This window comes from Vipera ursinii, assembly GCF_947247035.1.
Source record: "Vipera ursinii genome assembly, chromosome: 1".
In the NCBI taxonomy this organism is placed as follows: Eukaryota; Metazoa; Chordata; class Lepidosauria; order Squamata; family Viperidae; genus Vipera; species Vipera ursinii.
In genome coordinates this window covers 217182024-217204171 of record NC_139512.1, presented here as the reverse complement: position 1 = coordinate 217204171, position 22148 = coordinate 217182024, and the positions used below count along the sequence as shown (strand labels likewise).

Here is a 22148-nt window from a genome sequence, read left to right as displayed (position 1 = left end):
TTATAAACAGGAACAGATGGCAGAAATTTTCAAGGCTAGCTGAGAAACTACCATGCAGTCATTGACCTGGAAAGACAGGAGAAACTCAGGATTCTAATCTTGGGACTGACATATAACATGTAGTATTTTTGGATATTATTATGTGGGTAATGTGCTGTACACACAGCTTTTTAATTCTCTGGAGTAATTTTATTTATCTAACTTGGTTCAAGAAATGCAGAGCAGAGAGAAAAAGTAATCCTTCTGTCTGGTTTGAACCTTCACTCTATAACTCTCATCAACAGCAGGCTGTGTTGGCTAGAGCTGTGCAAGTGTTGTAGTTCATCAAATCTGGAATAATCGTCTCCAGCTCTCTGGGTGGGTGGACCAACTCATCAATTTTCTAGCTGGCACAGTTATTGCTAAGAATTCTGAGAATTGAGGTTCCTACTTTGGAGTTTGTGTCTTATGAAGAGCTTCGGATATATAAAAGCTGGATGTTTGCAAGAAGGATGGTTTTATATTCGCAGAAGGGCATTTTATTAAGTATATAGCTTTTCCAACAATAGTCTAAATGAAATTAGATTTATCAGTCTTGTGTTTAATTGTTATCATTTGTACTATTTAGCATATATGGTAATTCAAAAGTTTAGTATATATTATGTTTAAAGACCAGATATTTTGCTTAACCTGAAAATAGTAATACACTCTATTGTAATGTATCCTGTGATTAGTGAGGGATATATAGAATTATATTCTTATTTCAAGTAAGCATACATAATTATATAAGGTACACAATTAACATGATTATTTTTCCAATGTAGAAAAAATACTCCTTAAATTGGGCAAAATCTCAGTTATTACTCCAGTTTGTGCACAGTCTACAGTATTGAATGCTAATGATACTATACATGTGAATCAGCCCACAGCTTTCTATGGCTAGGTATAAATAGAGCTTATTTCTAAATAAGGATACATCATTTGCAAGAAAAACATTTGAGATATTTTATAGAAGTGTATTGAAAGCAGAACTTTTCCTAAAAAAAAGGAAAGATGATTAGGAGACTGTAGGCTAAAACCTATAAAGAAAGGCTGCTGGAATTGGGTATGTCTAGTGTTTAATGAAGAGAAGGAGGAGGGGGGAGATGATAGCAGTGTTCCAATATCCCAGGGGTTGCTGCAAAGAAGAGGGGGTCAAGCTATTCTCCAAAGCACCTGAAGGCAGGAGAAGGAGCAATGGATGGAAACTAATCAAGGAGAAAGGCAACCTAAAACTAGGAGGAAATTTCCTGATAGAACAATTAATCAGTGGAACAACATGCCTCCAGAAATTGTGAATGTCCCAACACAGGAAGTTTTTAAGAAGAGATTGGACAACCATTTGTCTGAAATGATACAGGGTTTTCTGCCTGAGCAGGGGGTTGGACTAGAAGACCTCCAAGGTCCCTTCAAAACTCTGTTATTCTATATTCTAAAAACAATGTCACCATGTGTGTGAAAGAGGGGGGGATTTAGATTCAGCTTATAATTCTATATTTTCTTATACAAGGAAGTCCTAGTATATGTATTTGCTTGTAATAACTCTGTATGGGAAATTATGTGCCATTAAGTAGTATTATTTTCCCCACTCTACAAAAAAATATCAGGGATAGTTTATATTTTTTAAAAAACCTGTTTTTAAATTGATTATATGTTTCTACATGGTCCTAGCCCACAGGTCGGCAACCTGCGGCTCCCAGCCGCCCGGTGCGCGCGCACCTCTTCCAACGGGCAGTGGTGCGCGCGCACCTCTCCAAATGGAGAGTGGCACCGCCCGTTTGGAGAGGTGCACGCGCACCTCCCCGAATGGGCGGAGGTGCGCGCGCACCTCCCCGAATGGGCGGAGGTGCGCGCGCACCTCCCCAAACCTTTGGAGAGGTGCGCGCGTACCTCCGCGCGAATGGGCAGCGGTGCCGCTCTTTGAGGAAGCTGCCGCGGCCCGTCTGTGAAGCTGCCGAAAGCGGCAGCTTAGCAGACGGGCCGCGGCAGCTTCCGCAAAGAGCGGCGCCCCTGCCCATTCCGAGAGGTGCGCGCGCACCTCTCCGAACGACCGGAGGTGCGCGCGCACCTCCCCAAACCTTTGGGGAGGTGCGCGCGCACCTCCCCGCGAACGGGCAGCGGTGCCGCTCTTTCAGGAAGCTGCCGCTTTCGTAAACTGCCGTAAACTGAGCGCCCACGCAGCCTTCTCCCCCGAGGTGCGCAAATGGCGGCCGAGGCGCTCCGACGGGCCAGCGAGCGAGTGGGCGGCCTTGGGTCTCCGCCCCACTCCGGGGCTCACCTTCACGCGGCTCACGCTGGCCTCGAGCCGCAGCTGTTGCACCACTTTCTTCATAGCGGCTACGTTGGAGGCGCCGGACATGGCCCCCTCCCTCCCTCACTCCCTCACGCCACTTCACTCCGAGCGACGCCGAACCCGTAAAAACGCCGCCGCTGGCAACGGGGTGGGGCGGGGGAGGTTGTGTTTTTTTTTTTTTTTTTTTTGCTTCTCGGAACTTTCGGACAAGTTTCCGGCGCTTGGAAAACTCCCCCGCCTATAGACTCTCGAGACGGGCGGGAGTTGGGAGTGGTGGCGGGGGGGGAGGGGGGAGGAAAGACTCGTGCGCAGCAGCGCGCGCTGGCGGGCTCCCTGCGCAAACTCGGCCGGGCGCTTCCCCCCCCCGAAGCGGAAGTCGAAGTTGCCCGTTGGAAATTAAGTTTGAGAAGCTGAGCGGGCGGGGCTTCCCGTCCCGTCTCGAGCGGCAGGAGAGGAGAGGAGGCCGGCGGGGGGTGGGGGGAGGGGCAGCCGCGCAACGAACTTTCCTCAGTTTCCTCGCTAAAGTCCCTTGGGGCGTCGGCCGCGTGTCGTCGGTCCGGAAGGCAGGCTTTGTACTGCTGCAACAGTTGGGGGACGTAACTGCTGGGAAAACAACAACAACGACAACTCCACGCTTTCGGCAGCTTCCTTAAAGAGCGGCGCCGCTGCCCCTTCGCACGGAGGTACGCGCGCACCTCCCCAAAGGTTTGGGGAGGTGCGCGCGCAACTCCGGTCGTTCGGAGAGGTGCGCGCGCACCTCTCGGAATGGGCAGGGGCGCCGCTCTTTGCGGAAGCTGCCGCGGCCCGTCTGCTAAGCTGCCGCTTTCGGCAGCTTCACAGACGGGCCGCGGCGGGCTTCCTGAAAGAGCGGCACCGCTGCCCATTCGCGCGGAGGTACGCGCGCACCTCCGGTCGTTCGGAGAGGTGCGCGCGCACCTCTCGGAATGGGCAGGGGCGCCGCTCTTTCAGGAAGCTGCCACGGCCCGTCTGCAAAGCTGCCGAAAGCGGCAGCTTTGCAGACGGGCCGTCGCCATCGGGCAACCGGGAACCGGTTCCATCTCATTTTTAAAAAAATGGCAGCCGCGTGCGTCCGCGCATGCGCAAAAAACCTTTTTGCGCATGCGCGTGCATGGACACGCACGCGGCTCCCTCTTTTTTTAATTTGTGATGGAACCGGTTCCCAGTGGCTCTTTTTCTTTTTTAGGTTGCCGACCCCTGTCCTAGCCTAACTTAACAGAAATTCTGCATTAATTTCTTTTGAACACATTTTTAGTGCCTAATACATTTATTCATTACCCTTGAAAACCGCTGACTTTGTATACATCTTACAGGTAACGGGAGTTACATAAATGGAATTCAAGTAAATCTGGGTATTAAATTGTTCTTGTGCATTGCTGGGAAAATTGCAGTGGCAGTCAGAATATGCCCGGGGAAATTAATAAATAAAACATTGCTTGCATAGCTTGTCCCATTGATTTTCTCTTAAAAGTAGTTGTCCTGCCCATGATAAATATTTTACCTCACCCTCTCTGCTCCAAGACACACCTCATGGAGGGGGGGAAACAGCTGCAGTGAGGGAAATTTATCTTGCAATGAGAATTCAATTTGTGCTGCACTCTTCTGCCCACTGAGTCTATTCTACAGGAATCTCTGGTCATCTCTGCAAACATATCTTTGCTGAATAGAAATGTAACTCCACACAAAGGTTTCCAAGATAAAATTGCAGTTCTTATCCAAGAGAGTTGCTAATGCTGAAATGTTTTGAACCCATTCCTAAGATTCATTCCAACTTACTAATGTATTATCCCTACTGTTCTAATTCTTAACAAATGAATTAGCCTTTTGGTTTCATCTTATCTAGACTCCTCAAATGATACTCTTGAATTTGAAGCCAAACTTTTATAGCTGCTTATAATGTTTTCAGCTTTCCAAAAGCTGGATTTGTTTTTGTTCTAGGCCTAGGCTAGGACATTCTTTCCATGCTTATTGACAGTCAATGTGAAGTTCAAAAAGTTTGTTTTAGAAACCATACCATATTGGTGTAACCTGGGAAAGTTGGCTAAGAAAAAAATCAGTATGAATGGATGCAGAGGGTCTTGTAGTAGATCATGTAGATCTTCCATCATCACAGATATCTGGCCTGAAAAAATTAACATTCAGATGCCCAACCTACATCCAGGTATATCTCCCTTTCATAGTACCTTATCTACTGTCAGACAAGGCATGGTGTTTGTTACACTGAAACAACAGGATTGAACTACGTTTTCCGCACTGTATATTTTACTTCTTAAGTATTCTGTTGCTTTTTTTCCAGGGACATTCTTAAACGTGGTTATAAATTGTGGGACTCGAGATTAAGAACTACCTGGAAGATTATTTTTTTAATTTGAAAATTGAAACTACCATAATATAGCTACATTTTCTCTTTGCCATAGACCTGAATTTTCACAATGATTGTCATAACCCATCTTTCTCTATTTCCCAAAACTTCTGTCATCCCTACCTATTGCCTGGAAATTATAGAAGTTAAAAGGCCACACATTTGAATGAGACCAGAGATTGGATAATTGATGCAACACCCACCAGCTTCTAGGAGGGTACCATGTACAGATAGTCCTTGACTTATAATCATTTGTTTAGTGATCATTTGAAGTTACAACACGTGACGTTTTTCAGGTTTGCAACCCCTTGCAGCATCCATGTGGCCATGTGGTCAAAATTCAGACACTTGATAACTGGCATGTGTTTATGATGGTTGTGATGTCCCCAGGTCACATGATTACGGGGAAGCCAGATTCACTTTACAATTAGGTTACTACCTTAACTGCAGTGATTCCCTTAATGAGTATGGCATGAAATGGGGCAAAATTCACTTAACTGTCTTGCTTAGCAGTGGACATTTTGGGCTCAATTAGGGCCGACTACCCCTTTTTAAAAAACTTTTAAGAAATTCATTCTGTAGCTCAAAATCCTATTGATCGTTAGGGCTGTGTAAATCCTTCAAATAAGTTCTTTCCTAGTAATTGGGAACAATTATAATAAAGCTGCCCGGAGTCAGTGAGATAGGTGGTACATGAATTTAATCAATAAAATATATAGCACCTCTCTTTGAAAGCATCCATGTTCTTTTTCCAGGGTTCATGCTCCCCCCCTTGTGTATGTGTAATCATTTTACTGGGAATGTTTTTTCAAAGGTGTTTTTCCCCCAGAATTACTCTGGGTACTCGGGTGTTGGTAGGAAAACAGAAATTCCTGGGGATCCTTTTCAAGATGGAGTTTGTAAGAAATGGTAACATTCAAAGATCTAAAAAGGTACTTGGACAAAGACTTTCACATAGTTTGAGATGGCTTGTCATAACTGTTTTGGTATCAAGGAAATACCTGGCAAAAAGCAAAATACTGAAATCTTCCCCAACATAGATTCTATCAATACTTGGGAGCGTTCATGAATGAACAGCAACTGCACGTTCTTTAAAGAGTAACAACAATGCAATGTAAATAGGATAGAAATGAAGGACTTGCTTTACCAGAGTTGGTGAGAAATTGAAAAAATATATATGAATAGAGATGGGAACAATATCATAAAACTATAGTATCCTCTATACAAATCTTTCCTACAAGATAAGCACTCTCAAATGTTGTGCTGCATACAGATGAACTTAATTTCATAAAAATACAGAAGGAATGACACAGGAAATAATGTCTTAAGAGAAAGGGGAAAAATCAGTACAAAACAGACTGAACTCATTCAGGTGAGAATAAGACATTGTTTTTTGAATCAGAATATCAGACATCTAAAATTACTGCAGAGTCAAGATGGGATGCACACATTTCACTTACAAGCAAGGCAAATAGCAACAGAAAGTCTGAGCCATGATTTAGACATAGCTTGTACAATGACAGTGATCTTGGGAATCAGCTGGTGACAAGATTCAAAGCAAAGGTTCAGAAGCCAGGTGGGCAGCACAAGATCAGCATTCCAAAGTACAAAGTCAGCCTATCAGCCTAGGTTCTGTTGAGCGGAAGCTTTTATACAGACAGCTGAAAACCAGCTGAATTTGGGAGAGGCTCTCAGTGGATCTTTGGGAGTGGGTTAACTCTTTAGAACAGGGGTCCCCAAACCCAGGCCACGCAAACGAGCAAAGCCACATCTGCGGAATGCAGGCAGCACGTGAAACCATTCCCCCTCAGGTCTGCGGAAAAACCTCTCCACAGAACCAGTCCCTGGTGCCCAAAAGGTTGGAGGCCACTGCTTTAGGAGACAGTTGCTCCAAACAAGCATAATATTTTAAAAAAAATATTTCAAGGTTGAAAGCATGGGTTTGAGAATTGTATGAATGTTTAGGATTCAAGACCCGAATCATAGAGACTTGAACCACCAAGGGACCCTTCTTTGGCCATGTACCCACCAGACCTGTCACTCTTCACCCAACTGAGTTGGCTTGTTGTTAAGACAAAAATTAGGGAACCCTCCCCCATAGATACTCTTTTATGGAAAAATGAGAAAAGCTCATTCAACTGATAAAAGAAGCCAACGAAAGTGGCTCTAATATAAACTTCCTGTTGAGCCTGATTCCTCATGTGAGAGACAATCTAGAAGGCTCAGCACCTTGTATCTTTGTCTTCCTTTAGAAAGGACATATCTGGAAAGAGCAAATCAGCATTGTGATCGGGTTTTTCGTTCAGAGAATTTAGCTCTTGTGGTTTACTGGTACCATATTTTCCGGCGTATAAGACGACTTTTTAACCCATGAAAATCTTCTCAAAAGTTGGGGGGTCGTCTTATACGCCGGGTTGTCTTATACGCTGGAAAATACGGTATGTCTTCAGTTTTCTTATTCAGTTAATAAAGGATGATAGTTCTGGGCCGCACACAGAGCTGTGCTTATCTGGTTTCAAGTAGAAATAAATATGTCAGGCTTATCTCTTATACAAATTAAATTATTAAATTAAATTAAATTAAATATCAAGGTTATAAATCCAGTCTATGCATCATAGCCTCACAATAAGACTTCATGAAAGCATCAAGAAAAATAATCTAAAGATAAACTGAGTTAGATTTTTATGTGTTTGGTTATTAAATTCATATCCTACTTTTCTATCTGACACTAGTATAATTAAAAACAAATATGTATGATTGGATCTCCTGCAATAAATTTATGTATTCCATCTATTTTGTGCATAAACAAAGTTGAGACAGAAAAAACAGAACTACTTTGTTAAACTACATGGCCTAAATAAACTGTTTTTTCATGCTATATTTCATGTTGTTTCCCTACATCTTTCAGCTTGAACAAAATCTGAACTTAACAGAAAATATAAGCAAATAACAGTGTAGAACACATCTACAGCACATAAAACAAAGTAGGACATCATTTTAAAAATGAACTGAAGAAAAAGTTTCAAGTGATAGCTTAAATCAGTCTATTTTTTGCAGTATACAAATTGGCTGTAACATGCTTAAAAGCTACTGTTTTATTCAGGTTAGGATTCTTGCCCAAAGCTGCAAAAAGTTGGAAGTTTCTGTTACTTCTCTATGCCTCTGTCAAATTGTTTTCCATTTACAAATAACAACATGCATCTAGTTTCTTGATTCTTAGGTCAGAAATGTGTAAGATTTGAATGAATTTTAACTGAATCTGTCAGTCACATTTTTTTTTAATTTACCACTAGTTTGGAAGATTTTGAAATATAAACAAAACGAATGTTTCATTATTTCATGTACACCTAGCAAGTAAAGAAAGCTGAACTGAAGCTATATAAGAATGAAACAAAATAAATAGGTGCTGGTTAAAGTAGGTCCTAATTAAGCACTTCTTTCTTTGCCTATTGGATATTCATGACATTCTCAATTTAAAAATCTTTGAAATTTAAATTAGTGATAAAAGCATGCTTAAATTTGATAACAGGAAAGAAAAAAGCTAAAACTGGTGATTATAAATGAAGCATTTCTGTTCTCCATTCTATAATGCAGAGGTACTAGAAAGCTTTTTTTCTGAATGCAGAATAAATTGTACATTACATAACAGAACACTGGCGTTATAACTCTATTCAGTTAGAATAGTGTACCTTTTTCATCAGCCAAGACAAATTTATTAAAAATTTCCATTCAAGTAGCAAAGCCTATTTCCTTCCAACATTTTTTTGCTCAGATTCTATTTCTTTATTATTCTGCTTCTTTGAATCTTGGTTAAAATGCTATTTTCTGCAGAAACAAAACAATTCCAGTAGCTTAGAGGTATGAGCTGAACTATTTTAAACAGTCAGATTTTCCTCATCCTTTCTCTTATTTCCAAATTATAAAGTCTGTACAACTCTACAATTGCTTTGTATGCATTCCTGAAAGGTGATGTATAGCTTTGAAAGAACATTTATGGCATTTTATCACATCACCCTCATACCCATGACTGCTCTTTAAACTAATATTCAGTGATAATTAATTTATGTTTTCATTCTGGGTATAAATGTAGTATCAGGAACCATTTTTTACTCTTTCTAGAATGTTTTGGAGGACATTGGTGTGAGAATTTCTAACTTGTCAAATTACTCATCTGATTTTCTCTTTGATACGGAAAGGCTTCCATTTAATTAAAAATAACAAGCAAACATGCTGTGTTAATATTTCCGCAGCACATAAAACAAAGTAGGACATCATTTTAAAAATGAACTGAAGAAAAAGTTTCAAGTGACAGCTTAAATCATTTTTTTTTCAAACATTTGACTATCCAACTTCTGAGGTAAGAACAAAATGCGGTTGAATTCCTCTACTTCTCCGGAACACTCACAAGCATAACGTTTAGGTCTAAAAGAGTTGAATCCTCTTTTAGCAGTTCAAAATTGTGGAATGCCAAAGAGGCAAAGATGAAAAATCCATACTGGTGTAGAAAAAATAATACCTCATCCACAACTGAGTTCCAGTAATTCCATTTTATTTCCATGCCTAGCTTAGCTTGACAATATTAATTTTTAAACTCCTCAAGTGCACAGTCTGAGTACTTCTAGACTGCCTTCTAGAAGACGAAAACAGACTGACTTGCAGACTTCTTGCTTGAAATAGCTGCACGCGACTTGCCAAAGCAAATTCCTTTCAGATAGCTGAACTGTAATTCCCATTGTAGCCGGCTGATGTGACAATTATAGAGAAGCTATAGTTCGATGAAGAAGCACATGGTCACTACCTTATTTTTATTTTTCCTCACTCTCCCGCTAGTCTACAAGATGGAATATGTGCTTTCCTATGGCACTCCTTGGACAAGTCTTCAGAATACATTTCTAGGACTTTATTTATCTAATCAAACTTCTAGGCTACCTCAATCTCAGTTGGAACTTTAGATGGCTAACTGAATAGAATAACTAGGTTTAAAACAGCATTCAAGAAGGAAAAGAAAGCAATAAGAAATGACAGTAGAATTACCAAGCACCCATGCTAGAGAGAACAATACCACTAGTTTACAAGGCCAGTCTTTAAGGAGGCCTGCTGGAAAAACCCAGGAATTTTTCAAAAAGGCATTACAAAAACACAGAAGACTTGGACTTGTAGGGACTTTGGAGGAATGCTGCTCCACAGGGCGGGTGTGGCTACAAGGAAGGCCCTCGGCCCACTGTTAGTAGTCATACCATAATTAATGCAGTTTCATGATGATTAACTGCAGCATTAACCTTGGCATTTTGCAGACATCGTGGATATTTTGATGTCCCTTTCAACTCTCTTCTCTTTTGCCTCTCCCTTTCCTTTGCGCAAGGAGGCAAATTGCGTAAGCAATCCTCAAATATTCCTCAATAATTCTCAAAAGAAAACAGTGTCATTCTAGCTCCCTAGCCGGGAAGTTCTCTAAGAAGGAAAGAATTTTAAAAGCTAACCCCGGGGGGGGGAGCTTATTTCTGAAGACTGACAATAAGATTGCATTGTGGGGAGAGGGAGGGGTGAATAATGTGCCAATAACATTTTATAGTGGAAATTTGCAGAGGGGGGAAGTGACAACATTTATTTGTCTTCATGCTGTCTAGTGCTCAGTAACATAGCCCAGTACAGAAGATCTCTTGACTAAAGGCTCCATGTATCGGAATGTGTTTTGCTGACAACTCCTAGATACGGTATACACAATAGTTTTCAGTGACCCGGCAGTCAAGAATGCTAAGCTGTAAAGAGGCTTTGATGCAGACAGTTAAGGGACATCTGGCGTGGGAAGGATGTGAACAATGTCATGAATTATATAATAACTCTTCCTGAATTTCCTAGAAAAGCAAACAAAAAATACCTGGATTTTGACTCATTTTTTTTTTTTTTTTTGCATTTTGGGTTCACTGTAGTGCTGCTCCCTTTCATGCCTTTGTTTTAATGTTACCAGAAACTGGTAGACTCGGTTGTTGCCTTGTTTATGGTTTGTCATCTAGTTGATATTTTTCTTACAGCAGGGGTGTCAAACTCAATTTCATTGAGGGCCGCATCAGCATTGCGGTTGCCCTCAAGGGGCCGGGTGGGTATGGCCAGGGTGGGCGTGGCCTACTGGGTGGGCGTGGCTAGAGTGCGTCTGGCCTACTGGGTGGGCGTGGCCAGCTCTACATCGTTCGCATCAAGGGTGCCCAGGGGGGCCTGGGCAGGAGTGGGACAGATCTGAGGGTCTCTGGCAGGAGGAGGGTCTCTGGGCCAGGGCCAAGGCAGTGGGGGCCGTTCCCTCACTGTTTCCAGGATGGCTTCACGGGCCATATGAAACCACTTTATGGGCCGGATCCGGCCCCCGGGCCTTGTGTTTGACATGTCTGTCTTACAGTGTATTTTTTTTTCCTATTGTGAGAGTGTTATCTCACAACGAAATCCTTAGATAAAAAGCATGCATAGCGTGGACCAGATGCTTAGTCTGCTTTTATTTATTTTTATTTACTCGTAGCCCGCCTTTATTATTTTTACAAATAACTCAAGGTAGCCCAACGTACCCTCCGCACCTTCCTCCTCCTCTTTCCCCCACAAGTGTGTTTCCCCTGTCAGGTGGGTTGGGCTGAGAAAGAGTGACTGGCCCAAAGTCACCCAGCTGGCTTTCATGCCTAAGGCAGAACTTGAACTCACAGTCTCCTGCTTTCTAACCTGGTGTCTTCACCACTAGACCAAACTGACTCATTTGCTGGCCTGCTGAGGGCAAATACTATCAGAAGCTTTTTTTAGAGCCAAGCATTTCCTGGGACTATTTGCTGTCTCTGGTCCCCTGATAGGAGTATTTCTATTGGGATATTTACTCATTTATTCAATTTATATCACCTGAGTGATTCTGGGCAATTTACATCATAAAACAAGAAGTGAAAATAGAAGCAAAATGAAAGCCATTTAATCTGTTAATTAAAACAACGCAACTAGTTTGTGGGAGAGCACAAATTAAACTACTTACAAGGCAGCCAGCCAGCACTGGAGGCCAAGCACATTGACCTAAACCTTGACTTTAGAGCCTTCCAAGACGGCAGGATCAAGACTAATCTAACCTCGCAGATTCCCAGACTTTTAGTCAATGCACATGCAGTAGACGTGAGAACAGTTTAATGTTGCTATTTCTGTGATGGCTGGTGCCCACTTACAATAAATACATTGTGTGGCTTCTCAGTTATAAACAGGAGCTGACAGTTTGCAGATTGCTGGGAAGCTTAGTTTATGGAAAAATAAAGTGATTACTGTCAATACAACCATATTATATTTATCACGGCAGAGATGCTGGTCCCTGTGATTCTGGCATTTAATGCACTTCTACCAAGTTTATGGTTTGGGTCTCTTATTGATGTTCTGTGTCAGGAAACTTTTGAGAAAATGCACTCATCAAGATGGCCAACCAGTGACTTTAGGTTTATATGTTTCAGTACATTTGACTGGCAGAATAAGCAAGCTGAAGATAAGTCATAATTGCATTTCTGTATGGCACTAAGAAGGCAATCCTGTATCATTTACCTGGGTGTAATTCAAATTGCACGCCATGGAAATATTTATACGACTTTTGTGGTAAATGAGTCTTTGGTTTTTCGTGTCATCTGATGAAACCGATATTGTTCAAAGTAGAACTAGACCAATAGACACCTGACTCAATCCAAAATGTGAATTTTCCTGGTCATAAAGACAAAAAGTCTTCCACACAAGAAGCAAAAAGGTTGTGTATTGCTTATTGTTCCACATGAACTTTTTTTGAAGATATAAGTCAAGTTCTTCTATCGCCCCATAATAATACATTGTACTCCCCCTTTAAAAAAGAAAAGAAAAGACATTAGCGAAAAAAGTCAAGTGCTACAACAGAAAAGGAAAAAGCTTTTTCTTTATTACTAGTGTCTGAAATAAAGACCCATTACTCGTTTTCTTTCAATATCCAGTATCTCAAAATCGTATTGTTCCATTTTGAAAAGCTTAGTGATTTTACTCTTCGTGAACTTAGTGATTTTTAGACAAGCTTTTTGCTCTTTGTGATTCAGCAGTAAAAGTGCTTGCTGTTATGTTACCTTTTCTTCTCATCTTTTTAAAGCAAGTCCTTTCCAGAGCTGCCTTCTCCTAAGTGGTGCCTTCCAGATATATTAGACTACAGTTTCAGTAATCTCCAATCAGCATATTGTACTTGCAGTATAATAAAATGTTCCCAAGCTTTTTTCTAAGAAAAGTGAAGCTTGGTATTCGATCCACTCAGGTAAATCTTATTTTCTTGGTTGCATAGTTTCCCCGTGTTCTGTGGTAGAATGCATAAGAATTTGTTCCTTGTTAATTTTCTGCATCCCTTTTTTGTGCCATATAGAAATTGTAGAGGCAACTTAATTTATATGAGATTAGAAGCTAAGTGGAATGTAAGTAGTGCATGGAGAACTAGGACTGCAGGCTAGACTAGGAAATAAAAAATCCATGAAGAAGGCAGTGACACACAAGTGTATTGTTGTCAAGAAAAAATCCATGAAGTAGGCAGTGATACACAAGTGTATTGTTGTCAAGAAAGCTGCATGATGTTATTGTCCATTAATCTCCTAGGTGTTGTGATTCAGGGTCAGCCTGTGGGTTCGGCAGTTGGGTCGGACGATTCAGAGGAGGAGGAGGGGGGTGTTGGAGAGCTTGCTGAGGGTGTTGGAGAGCTTTTGATGAGAGCCCTCAGCCAGGCCCCTCCCACCTGGTTACGACACAGACCCAGCTGTGTGAGCCTGACAGCATGGATGAAGATGACCCACAGCTGGCCCTGTTCAAGGACGCCCGACGCAGGAGGCAGTCAATCAGGAGTAAACAGAGGAAGGCTATGGGGCACCTCGGAAGGAGGCACAGAGTGGCCACGCCCTGAACTGTATTTAAGGGGAATGTGTGGAAGGGCTGGTTTGCTGAAGGCAACCGCTTGGATTGTTCCTGTTTCATGGTTCGTGTTTGCTCTCTTTGCTCTGTTTGCTCTGTTTTAAGTTAATAAATTTGGCAGGCTTAGTTCCAGCCTCTTGCCTTCTTATAAAAGGGGTTGTCCCTGCTTTTTCTGCAGGGCCGGTAGCAGGCTGGTACAGAACACTAGGAATCAAACTCAACTCAAGAGTGTCTTTTAAGTCTTAGATGAAGATAAGCCCCTAGTGATCTAAATGGAATTTAGATCATGATTGACTTGCCTTTCCAATTTCAGTGAGTTACAAGGGAACTAAATTAGTCTTAATTTGACAAATTAAAAGTAATGCTCTTGTTAAATTAAAGATATTCTCATTGGCAGATTGCTGAAGGTATCATCCAGAAAAGTGGTTCTGATGGCTACCAATGTAAAATCACATTCAGCATACTGTGGACCTTACTATAAAAGCTTAAGCACATACTGTATGCAGGTGCATTAGTTTGTTTCTTTATTAAGCTAAACCATGGTGTAAAAAGCAGCATATGTATGAAGTTGATTTCATATCTAAATATCATTGCTAAATGACAAAGACCTCTGTTTGTGGTTTGCAATGGAAAGAAAGCCATGGTTTGTTCTGGAAAAGAACAAATCAAATACTCAGTTTAGCTGAAACAATTTGCAACCTTTAAACTGGACATTTGGAGAAGTGAAGCACTTTCTTGCTTATTTGGAGCCAGACTAGATCATGTTTTAGCTTGGTGTGACCAGTTTTGTGTACAATTAACTTTTGGTCAGGATTTCTATCTGCTGCCCTCCTTGAAAGCCACAATTAGCAAATTGATTTTAGATGTTTTATAGCAGTAGTGGGGAACCTGTTCTTTTCCAAACGGAATTACACAACTCTTCACATCTCCTTTGAAATGCAAATGTAGTTTATTTTCCAGAAATGGGAAATAAAAAAGATTAGATGGATATATTTTGCTTTTTGGATTGAAGAGTTTGAAAACAGAATAAATCTAACTTAAATTTGGTGTAACCATATGTCTTTATCTTCATTACAAGAATATCTTTGGAATTTATCTGCCCAAGAATATATATATACATTGGACAACATAAAAATAGTTGCAGAGATGATGCAGATAATTTGAGACCAAATTCAATTCACCCCATCTTACCATGTTTACTCTCCAGTAATGTCTTTCCAACATAGAGGCAGAAAGTTACCCTCTGCCCTTCTTTATGGCAAATATAATAAAGCACTTACACGTGAAGGATTATGTCTATTTGATTCTGGAGAAATAGAAACAGTTGAGTGTACTCTCCTTTATTGCAAGTACTGTAGGGAACTCCCAAAGTATTACATAGCAGCAGTTTTCCAGCCAAAACAGATGAGTTTAATTCTAAACTATTATTATCAGGTAATAAACAAGATGTCACAAAAGAGAGTTGCCTCCTATTGCTGGACATTGGCAAAGATATATCAGCAGACACCCTCAACTAATTTTAATTTTGTTTTCCATAATTTGGATTTCAAATTCTATTTCTGTAATAAAATATTTTTGTCTTTCTATCGTTTTTAAGAGACCGAAAATAAGTTTTGTTAAATGAATGCAGTACAGTAATATCAGCCTGCTCATATTCTGTGCAAATAATGCTTTGGGCCACAGATAGGTGAGCAAGCGCTTCCAGGAGTTGCCATGGCAAAATCAGAGCATGAGCCTGTGGGAACTGATTTGATGAATGCCATTTAGAGCCATTGACTGAAATGTTTCTTGGATGCCAGCAGCAGAGCTTTCTCTTTCTCACAATTAATGAGACATTTGGCCATTTAATTTTGTAGAAACTGTCTGAAGCCATGTCCATGGACTATCACATTAAATGTGCCTTAATAAATTAATGGGTGTCACTTGTTTAATTTTGCCTAATACATTAATTACACAACTGAATATTTGTGTGGTGTTAATGCAGAAAGAAATCCACCTTTCTTGAAAGAAATGGAATATTTACCATCCGTACTTAATGAGTTTTAAATTACTATCTAAAAAGGGCCTTAGATTGCTTAGACTTTTCTTAAAAATGCAAAACATAATTTTACAGTTTTTGTAAATAATAATAATGCTCTCTTTACAGAAATTAATTTATAATTAATGCCCAGAGTGTCTTCTCCATTCTTCAAGTTATATGAAATAATTTGATTTTGAAATTCACTTTACATGAAAATAATATTTCCAGAATTCTCATGAGCATTGAAGAAGATGTCAAGGTAGCTGAAGGGACAAATATGAGCATCCTGTCTTTAATTCTACATATGTCGCTTTGGTAGTTTGCAAACATGCTGCCTTCCCACGCTTCCACTTCCACTTTAGTCCCATGGGGAAAATCATGAGGGAATTCTCTTCAAACACCCCCCCCCATTTTCCCCCCAGATCAGAACATTTTGGTTGGTAGAAAGGCTGCACAGTGATAGATCCTGTATGTAAAAGGAAGCGATAACAACAGACTGTTGGCAACCTCAATGATACGCTAAGCACAAAAACAGCATCAAAAGAACTCAAAATATGTTGAGAATCAAACTTCTGTCATAGGAGGTCAGTGAATAACTTTGGGCTAGTCAAAAGATCACAGCCCAGAACCACAGCTCACAGAATTGTGGTTTAAGCTATAGCCTCTATTTATCTGGTGCTTGAGTTAAAATGATATTTCACAAACATATTCCCCATTGTATGACATTTTTAATGATAGTTAGCACAAGAACTGGGTTTGTTCTTCTGGAGATGTGCTTCCTTCCACTAAAATACTGTAAGTGGGGCACATACCGCACACTCAGAGTGCACGATGTAAGTGTGGTTTGGAACTGCACAGGAACAAAATGTATTAGCCATATTAAAACTAGCAAACTGTAATAATAATCAATGATAGTAATTACCATAAGAATGTTGAAAAAAATAGAAAAATTTTCTTTGCGCCCACATTGGCAAGAAGGAATTTATGAGTAGATGCAGTAAGAATATCTTCTCTAGAGTCTCTGGAGTGAGGAAGTTCATAAATCCTATAAGTCAGATGGAGGACCCAGGCTGGAGAAGAGGAGGACACGGCCCGGGGCACTGGCGGCTGTGGAATCAAAGCCAGATGTTGCATGCAGAGGGCAATAAAAGGGGTAGTGCTTCAGTGACACCTTTATGGCCATCTTGATCTTTTTGATCAGGATGGACAGCCAGTTGCCTGAAATGGTATAGGGCAGGGGGTCTTCAAACTTGGCAAATTTAAGACTTGTGGACTTCAACTCCCAGAATGCCTCAGCCAGCCAGGGCTGGCTGAGGAATTCTGGGAGCTGAAGTCCATAAGTCTTAAAGTTGCCAAGTTTGAAGACCCCTGGTATAGGGTCTCCTGCTTGAGCAGGGGGTTGGACTAGAAGACCCCCAAGGTCCCTTCCAACTCTAGATAAATAAAATGAGTTAACTGAGCTTCACCAGTTTGAGGAGCAAATTGTCTGCATGAACCAGTAGCTGAAGCCATACACAACAAATTTGAATAATAGAAGATCGTTCTCGACTGGACAGCACTTGCTTTTCTGTGCCTCTCCCATAGAAATATACTTCCCATTAATCCCAAAATTACATTGAAAATACAGAACAGCTTCTCAGCCAATCAAGAGCTTCCTGTTGTACATTTGTATGTCTGCCAGACAGTATAAAGCAGTCTGTGGCAGGTGACTGAGACCTGGTACATACTTCAGTGGATGAATGGATAGATTTAAACTCTTTATACCCTGATCATTTTCTTCCTCCCCCCCCCTCCCCAGTTCTCAGAGCAATTTTATAAGATGTGAAAGCCACAGCTGATGATTTAATGTATATAAATGGGTTTCGAGCAGCATAAAAAAAAGAGAAGCTACAAATGTGTGTTTCAGGGTAAACCAAAATTAGAAAGAAAGAAAAATAGAGGACATTTGCATTAGAAAAAAACCACATTCTTCCCTTGGGTAACTGTCAGTGTTGACTTCCATTGTAGTACACTGAAAAATTTAAATATCTTCCCCCTCCCATTTTCCACTGTGGCTGATTTTTACTAATGTGAATGAAAATATATTTATGTCACTGTTCCCCAATTAGTTTTAAGTCAAGTTATAAGTGTAGTTGTATTTGCTGGGATCATGAGGTTTCTAGCTGGATACATATAGAAGGTTCCATGTTTTTTCACAGAGGTGGTTTGTCCTTGCCTTCTTCCCAGGGTTGAGAGAGAGTGACTGGCCCACAGTCACCCAACTGACAGTGCCTAAGGCAGAAGAATTAAGGTCTCCTGCTTTTTAGACTCTAACCCAGGAGTCTTCAAACTTGGCCCTTTTATGACTTGTGGACTTCAACTCCCAGAATTCCTCAGTTAGGCACGCTGGCTGGGGAATTCTGGGAGTTGAAGTCCACAAGTCATAAAAGGGCCAAGTTTGAAGACCCCCTGCTCTAACCACTTCACCAAAGTAGTTCTCCAAGAAACAGTCATCTCTCTCTCTCTTTCTCTCTCTCAAAAAAAACCACTGATTTTTTTCATGCGTTGTTTCCGTTGGTTTACTTTTTATTTGTCTAGTTCACGTAGCTACCCTTCAAAAGCTATGAGAATTGAATAGGTTGGTTTCTTTCCTACATTGCCCCACTGCAAAAACAACCTATATGGTGCACTACTGCAAAATAAAGTTAGAGAGCAACTACTTGCCTCTTACGTGGCTTACAGCTCTACCAGCTGGGAGCTTAGTTTAAACATTTCAGCATTTTGGAAGGAAGAAAAATTCTACTAGAGCAAACAGTGAACAGAAATAAAGCAAGAAGGCTGTAGTATTTGTGCTTCCCTCCAACACAGAAGTAGCTAATGAGATAAACACAGGTTTCTGTTTTAAGCCTGATGTGCTTTATTAATGAGCAGCTGGTTGCTTGTTCTCCTTCAGTCTCTTGAGAAAAATTGTTCAGTAGAGTACAGACTGTGTACGGAGGGTGCAGTTTCTGACAGACCTCTCCAGTTATGTCATTATCTCGTATTAGCGCTTCTCCCCCTTCTTACAGTTTAGAGCAGAGGCCCCCAACCTTTTGGGCACCAGGGACCAATTCCGTGGAGAAAGGTTTTTCCACGGACCGGAGAGTGCGTGGTTTCGTGTGCTGCCTGCATCCTGCAAATGGGGCTTCACTTGTTTGTGCGGACCAGTTACTGGCATGTTGCGGCCCAGTGCTGGTCCACGGACTGGGGGTTGGGGACCCCTGGTTTAGAGGGCTATAAGCTTCTTTCATCTCTCTTTGCTTCTCTGCATATCACATTGGCTTGTAATCATTATTGTAAGCTTACTCTATAGATGCTGATACGATTAAACCATAAATACTGGGGAATTTCATAATATTGGATGGAATTAACACTCTTTGGGTTTTTCTTTCCAAAAGAAACTCACAGTGCAACATCTGAAGTGGCTTTTAATCTTTTGGATTGAGGTTTGGCAGTAGAACCCAGAGTATCTGGGCACAAGAACCAACCAGTGGCGTTGGTGGAAAACAGTGGAAATGGAGGAGGTGATGGACGCAGCATCATAGTTCAAGTACCCACCCCTTTGGCTGGTGTATACATGTCCGGAAGGGCAGTTCTTCCATTGCAATGCTCAATTCACTACTTTGTCTTGTTGACTTTCGACTTTTATCTCATGTACACTTGTATATCTCATGTATACATGTATACTGCGTCTCACTTACTTTAGCCATGCAGGGGAATTCAATAGGGAAAGCTGTTTGGAAGAGTTAGCGGTAAAAAGAAACCAGGCCATCAAAGAACTTAGTGGCTGGATGTCACCAAAGCTGACACCAAGCCAGAACATAGAAAAACTCAAGTAATGCAAGATCAGAAGATGTGAAGACACCTGGCCCATAGAATCACCAAGAGTGATTGAATAACATCATCATCCCCACCACCATCATATTTGATCCACCTATAACATAAACCAACAAACAAAATCTTGTTAAGAATCCTAAAAGGGATGAAATTATTATGGATGGAAGGAATTAAACTATTGCAATTAAATAACAGACGTACATTTGCTTTCTTGTTTTTGATCATGCCCTCTGTCTGCTTGATCAAATGGATCTGCGATTGTCCTCTGCAATTGGAATCAGAAACTCTTCCACCACCCCCAGATACTTTTTAGGACAGTATTGAATGGAAACTGCTCCAATTCAGTTTGAATTAAGGATTTGAAATTCAGAAATATCAAACAATTAATTCAAGCTGAGACTCAATTTGGGGGAAAAAAGGTTCACTAATAGGTTGTAATGAGAAAGGAAAAAAACAGAAGCCACAGCTAGATAGATGGATGGACAAAAACAGCAGGGGTAATTGAATGTTTAGGGGACTTTAACTCTGCCAAGTTTCAGCTGGATGCTTTCAAGGGTTCACAATATTATTTTTTTTAAAAAAATACTCCGTCCTATTTCTTTTAAAGCAGATACAGCACAGATGAGAAAAAGACAGCCCCAGGGCCACCAAACTGTCCAGAAAAATGTCTTAATTTGCTAAACTTACTCAGCAGGTATCTGCTTCAACTTAAAAAAATAAAAATAAATGAAAACCTGCTTAAGAATTATGCTCTTAACTCCATTTACTTTTTCTAGGATACCAGATTTGGCATCATACTGAAAAATGACCAAACCCTTAAAGACAGGGTAGGATTGCTTTGCTGACTCTAATTCTCTGACATTGTGGAAGGACTAGCAAATTTGTGCCCTTCCCCCCTCCAACATTTAATCTCTTGTCAGCAAGACTTTAAAAAATGGAGACTGATTTGTATTTAAGGAATGGTGTAATTTTGCTACTTCTGATCACTGGGTTTGGGTGCCAGAACAGTGGCATGCCGTGACTGGTTATCCTTTTGCAAAGGGCACCCCTCCCTTTGCATCACTGAATCACTGGGAAGATCCAGTTGTGTCATAATTGTGGTTTGCAGGCCATACGTGCCTTTGCAAAACGTGTTGCAAGAGGAGTCAGTTAGAAATCTCTTGGCTGACGTCCAGAATGGAATAGCATGCATACACACGTCTAATCCTATGATTTTTATCATCTTCGCTATCTCTACAGGATACCTGGCTTGATATGAACGTAATATGTACGTGTGAACACATCTACCACCTTGCTAGGATATTGAGATGAACTGCTTATTGTTAGCTGAGGAGGTGTCCTCACAACAGAGCCTCCATCTTGGTGCCAATCTGCCACAGAGACATGATGTCAGCCTTGTGAGATAGTCCAGATAAGAAGCACACCCAGGAGTACTAGCTCTGTGTTGTAAGATCACCTTAGCAGACTCTTGCAAGTCTAAAAGTATGTCTCTTTCCCCCCCCCCCCCCGCCACCCTTTGTCTTCACAATCCAAGAAAGTAGGGAGGGTCCCATCTGAGACTTTGCCACGCCCACACTGCTGCTGCAGACTCAGTTGCCTCTCATCTGAACATTGACTGGTCTGTGGTTCCTCTCCCGAGGTCCTTTCCACATATCATTTCCACATGCAAAAACTCAGTCAAGGTGATCCAACTGGAAAATGATATTTTCTCTTTAGAACAGGGAATGTCACACAGAGGGAGGGATCGGAAGGAAGTCAGGGACCTGCAGCGCTCCAATTGTCCCTCTCCTATGCAGCCATGAGCTTTTGGTGGCCTAGTCTTCTTCGGCTGCCAGAGAGACCAGAACTTCTCTAGCAAGTCACTGAACATTTGCCCAGATTGGGAATGTTGACTGTAGGAAATACCTTCCACAAGGTTACCCTGCACAGCACCCGCTCTTTTCGTCATGACGATTTTACCACTGCTAATCTTGCTTTGCCATCCCTGCCTCATTCCTCTCCTACCAGATATTCCATTTTTCCCATTCTTTTCGTCTTTCCTAGACAGCACCGCTGCCAAAGGGACAGGGAAGGCAAAGAATCCGTTCTTGGCCAGGATGGGGCAGAGAGGCCTTCCTTTCGCTTTCTCTGCTCCTTATTCCCCCCAGCAGCAGCAGCAGAAGGAAACCATTGCCCCTTTGCTGGCCTTGTTTCAGAAGTATGGCAAGAGGAACTCTGGGAAGGCAACTGTTTTCCACTCAGCCTATTTACCTCCCATCCTCTTGCACATCACATCAGAATGTGTTGCTTCAGCAACCGAACCCATAACAGAGGACTTGGTCAGACTTTGGGGAAATCGCCACATGGCAAAAACCTGGGTTCAAAGTCCCAATGGTTTCCCCTCCCCCTCCCCCCCATGGCCACATGAGCGCACCAGGGGCGCTTGGCAACCAGGCCACATGTACAGCTGTTTGCACTATCCCGCAGTCATTTGACTGGTTTATGACAGTTCTGCCGAAAACTGGCATTTACTTCTGGGTTTTGGCAAGCAGGGCCATGATGAACCATGGGTTCACTTAACAACATCACAAAAAGAGTCATAAAATTGGATTGGTCATGTCTGTGACCCAATTTACAAACCTCATCCGTTATGACTGTGATGGCTAGGCTCCATTACCATTGTAACTCGGGAC

General features: G+C 41.5%; 1 protein-coding gene across 3 annotated transcripts in view; it reads left to right on the top strand.

The window, feature by feature from the left end:
- HPCAL1 (hippocalcin like 1) overlaps nucleotides 1-22148 on the top strand; it is a 101455-nt gene that overhangs the window by 64592 nt on the left and 14715 nt on the right. The window contains exon 1 of one of the 3 annotated variants that reach the window (XM_083378960.1): nucleotides 5528-5623. The exons of the other annotated variants lie outside the window; for them this stretch is intronic. The gene's annotated coding sequence lies outside the window, so the exon portion shown is untranslated. Of the gene's footprint in view, nucleotides 1-5527; nucleotides 5624-22148 lie in introns of those variants that run through there. 3 annotated transcript variants of the gene reach the window in all.